Source organism: Octopus bimaculoides, chromosome 2, assembly GCF_001194135.2.
Source record: "Octopus bimaculoides isolate UCB-OBI-ISO-001 chromosome 2, ASM119413v2, whole genome shotgun sequence".
NCBI classification, from domain to species: domain Eukaryota; kingdom Metazoa; phylum Mollusca; class Cephalopoda; order Octopoda; family Octopodidae; genus Octopus; species Octopus bimaculoides.
The window spans coordinates 54309505-54314246 of NC_068982.1; the positions used below are offsets into that span (position 1 = coordinate 54309505).

At 38.9% G+C, this 4742-nt stretch overlaps 1 protein-coding gene across 2 annotated transcripts in view; it reads right to left on the reverse strand.

Moving 5' to 3' along the window:
• Positions 1 to 4742, reverse strand: part of LOC106871643 (uncharacterized) — a 173135-nt gene that overhangs the window by 154374 nt on the left and 14019 nt on the right. The window lies entirely within an intron of this gene.

The following is a 4742-nucleotide window of genomic DNA, read 5'->3' on the forward strand; positions in this document are numbered from 1 at the left end:
CTAAAACCTTAAATAATATCTTAAAAATCACAGCAGAGATAATTTGAGAGGTAGTATATTCATGAAGCAATTGTAAGAACTTTTAAAACATTAAAAAAAAATTTTATTAATGATCATAGCCGTACTTTATCTATTTAATTATTAATACAATAATGCTTATATTATGGACTTATCTATACTGTGATTTTTAAGATAAAACTTTTCCAACTTTTTACCCTTCTTTCTCTCCGTTGTAACTAGAACAAGGAAGACATGTTCTTGTCTGTCTCCTGTCCAAGCTTGATTTACGCGTTCGCCACCACAACCTCATTTAGGCTTAGCAGCCCTTCCTGTTTGTTTTCACTGTCCAGTTTGTGTTACCTATTTTGACCCTCTGCAAAATCTTTGTAAGCCTAGCGCTTATTCTATCGTTTTCTTTTACTGAACTGCTAAGTTACAGGGACATAAACACACCAGCATCAGTTGTCAAGTGATGGCGAGAGGAAAAACACACACACATACACACACACACACACATATACATATATAAATATTTTAATCATTTGATAAAACTTTTTTAGTTGTTGGATATTTTATTTTATCTTAGTCTATTAGTTTTTTGGTAGTATGGGACACCTTGGAATTTTTATGAATTTTTAGTCGTTTATATTTACCTTTTTGATAGGTCGTTCTATTTGTATTTCATTCGCATAGATATTTTTACCTTCTGTATTTTTATGTATATTTTGTGTATATTTTTTATGTGTTTAAGAACCATGGTGATATTTATATATTACAAAATGTTTGAGGTATGGTGTTATATATAAAATCATTGACTTGCATTTAATGTTTGTTCTATAACCAGTGTTTCTTTATATATATATATATATATATATATATATGACAGGCTTCTTTCAGTTTCCACCTACTAAATCCACTCACAAGGCTTTGGTCAGCCTGAGGTTATAGTAGAAGACACTTGCCCAAAGTGCCACGCAGTGGGACTGAACCCAGAACCATGTGGAAGCAAGCTTCTTACTACACAGCCACGCCTTCATCTATATATGACATTGATTTAACTGATTAGGCTCTCCCCTAAAAACTGCTGGCCTTATGCCTAAAATAGAAACAATTTTGTACGTTTAAAACTTATTTGGAGATGCATATACAATAGGGTACCTCACATTTCATGATGCATATCAGCGAAATGATTTTGTACCACACACTTTCCAAAATAAATATCTAAAACCTTCAAAGCTGAGGTTGCCCAATATCCAGTTATTTCCAATGGCTACCTCACATGTATGTAACAAACAAACCCAGTGGTGTAACTAGAGAGTGTCCATCACCTGGAATAACCCTTGAATTTGCTGACCCTCCAACAGGCTTCCAGATCTATTCAGACTTATATCACTGACCTAAATGTGCTGTCCCCCTCATACAAACATCATCCTTGGTGAATTGCACACCTTTGTCCCTCCCCTGAAGCTATGCTATAACTCCCACCACTTATAATTTGTTGGAAGGGAGCATTGTAGATTACAACCATTTCATTCCTGGTTCTTATTTTATCAACCCCAGTGGAATTTGAGTATATAGTGGCGCGAAATTATGGCCGCCATTAAGGAAGTACAATCTACGCATGCGCAAGGGACTTGCCTTCTCGGAAGCCCCTCAAGTACGCATGCATAGTAAAACCAGTACTTAAAGCGTTTCTTTCATTTTCTAAACCTCTTCAGCATGATGCCTTCGGCGTAACAGCTCCTTGCTCCTCTGGCATGCATCAACGAGGCTCTTAACCTTCCCATGCCGATTATAAGACAACCAGCGGCTGCTAAGCTGAATGACACAGGATTTTTAAAACCAAGCATCACCAAAAATAAAACTTATTTTTATTATGTTGTTAATTGTTCTACTGTTTCCTTAATATATAATTTTGCTGAAAGGTGATAGAGAGAGACTAATGTCTCTATTGCAACTATCAACCTTTTACAAGTACAAGAATGTAAAGTGGTGTAACTTAATACCACAGAAGACATTCGCCTGACTCCTTAGAGACTGAGCCACTTTTTAACCCTTGCATATATTAGCATTCCTGAAACTGCATCCCAAAAACTATGTTCTATTATCAGTGTTAGAAAATACTTCAGTTCTGATCACTTGCTTGTAAAATACAAAGTTCATTTGAAGCTTATATCAGAATATTTATCAGATATGGACACAGGACATAAAACTCACTGTAGGCCATCAGATCTTTTGTATGGACCACTGGTGAGTGGGTAGGGTCCACCTGGATCACAGTGAGTATTAATCACTTCTCTAAAGCATATTACAATTATCTGCTTGTATAGTTTGCTGTTTCTAATTCACTATGTTTGCACATATGTTCATGTGTAGGGCACTGCCCAGGGACTGTAGATGAACTGTAGACAAGAACTTCACTGCAGGCTAGCTAGTGTACTGGTCAGCAGAAAAAAGTACTTCCTGATTGGCAGAAAACACGACAGGGTTTCCACCAATAGATTGAAACTGGCCCATCTCCATATTGACAGCCTCAGCAAAGGGCTCAAACACCAAACAAAGGCTGACCTAGGTAAATCACACCAGCCCCAGACTACAAACAGTCGCCAAACAGCCGAATAACCACACACACAGGCAGGGTGGTTAAAACACCCTCCCAGTTCCAATGACAGTCAACAGTTTTGGCAGGGAGCTATATGTAGGGCACTGCCCAAGGACAGTAGATGAACTGTAGACAGGAACTTCACCGTGGGCTAGCTAGTGTATTGGTCAGTAGAGAAAGGGGTTTCCAGTTAGGAACGGAAAGGAAATGGTGATGTTGGATGGTTGAAGGTATTTGCCCTCACAATATAAATACACCAACACACTCTTGTTAGTAGTCGTTTTTTATGTTTAGCATAACAAAGTTATACATGTATGTATAAGTATCTGGACTGTTGCCATAGTAATGAAGCTAAAGCACTCATTGACCTTGAACTCTACTGTGCACGTGCACTAACTTTTAACATTCTAGCTCACTTCTGCTGCTTACAGCAGTGCTTGGAAGGAACGTGTGTAGCATGTGATCGTCGCATTGACAATGACAGAGAAAGTTACCATGGTGGTCCCTGCTCAGAGACCTATGCAATGTTGCAGAAAGTATGGTGAGGAGTGTATGAGCCACATGCAAGTGTATGAGTGGTTCAGATGTTTCCAAGATGGCCGGAAACTGTTGATATTGATGAATGTTTTGGGAGACCCGCAACCAGCAGAACAAAGAGAAACATCACAGATGGACATGCAGCTGTGAGGGGAAATCATTGAATCATCATCCATAAGTTATCAAAGGATGTGCAGGTTAGTTATGGTTCAGTTCAGTCCATTATCACTGAAGATTTGGGTATGCGACACATATCTGTTAAGTTTATGCCAAAATTGCTTTCAGCTGACCAAAAAGACACTTGGGTTTCGGTTGCACAAGATCTTGATTGTGTTAAGAGCAATGATAACTTTTTGAAAACTTTGCATATGCCTCTGTGCAGGTATCGCCAAGCTTTTGGCAAAATTTGATACAGATTCTCTGGTCAACTTTCTCTGTGATGGGCAATGTGCTAATCACATACTACACACCTTCCTTCCAAGCACTGCTGTAAACAGCAGAAGTGAGCTGGAATGTTAAAACAAGGTCAATCTGTGCCAAGCAGCTTCACTCTCTCTGCTTTAGCTTCGTTACTATGGCAACAGTCCGGATACTTATTGATCAGACCACGTATATGTTTGTGTGAGTGTAAGGACTTGAATATATACACATATGTATATGTGAGCCATGTGAAAAACACTGGTACTGCTGCCACATAAAAAGTGCTGGTGCTATGTAAAAAGCATCCAGTACACTCTGTAAAGTGATTGGCATGAGGAAGGTAATCCAACTGTAGAAACACACAAGTGTGTGTTTATAATGTATTTGAACATGCATACATGTGCATACACACCACAAGTAACAAAATAAGTATAAAAAGCTAAGACATCAAGATAAGATAGTTCAAAGTGTCATCACAAGTACATTATGTGACATAATTTAAGCTCTTTAATTATCTGATAACATATTTCAACAAACACAATGGAAGTGATAGGTAGTGGCTCTCGTGACTTCTGATCTGAACTGATTGGAAGTGCAAACATGTATATGTTTTGAAGTAGAATAATACTACTGTTAGTTAGACTTAGGAAGCTGCACTGCTTCCTGTCGGCCTTGACACATTTCCTGTGTCCTTATGTTTACAAAGGAGAGACAAGCACCTCCACCCAGTTAAGCCTGCATCATCATCATTGTTTAATGTCCACCTTCCAAGCTGACATGGTTATATATATGAGCCTTATGGAGACAGTTCTTTTCAAGTGTTGGGCCTCTTGGAAGCAATGACCTAGACTTATGGCATTATGTGGTGCTTAAGAAGAAGACCGATCAAGCCGATCAAATTGCAGTCATGGAAGAAACTGATGTCATGTAAATTGGCACCCATGCTGGTGGCACATAAAAGCCCCTTGGTGTCACACAAATGGCACCAGTGCCGGTGGTATGTAAATGCACCCATTGCATGCTCAGTGTGGTTGGCATTAGGAAGGGCATCCAGCTGTAGAACACCATACCAAATCAGACTGGAGCCTGGTGCAGCCTTCCAGTATGCCAGCTCAGTCAAACTGTTCAACCCATGGACAGTGAACGTTAAATGATGATGATGATGATGATATATATATATATA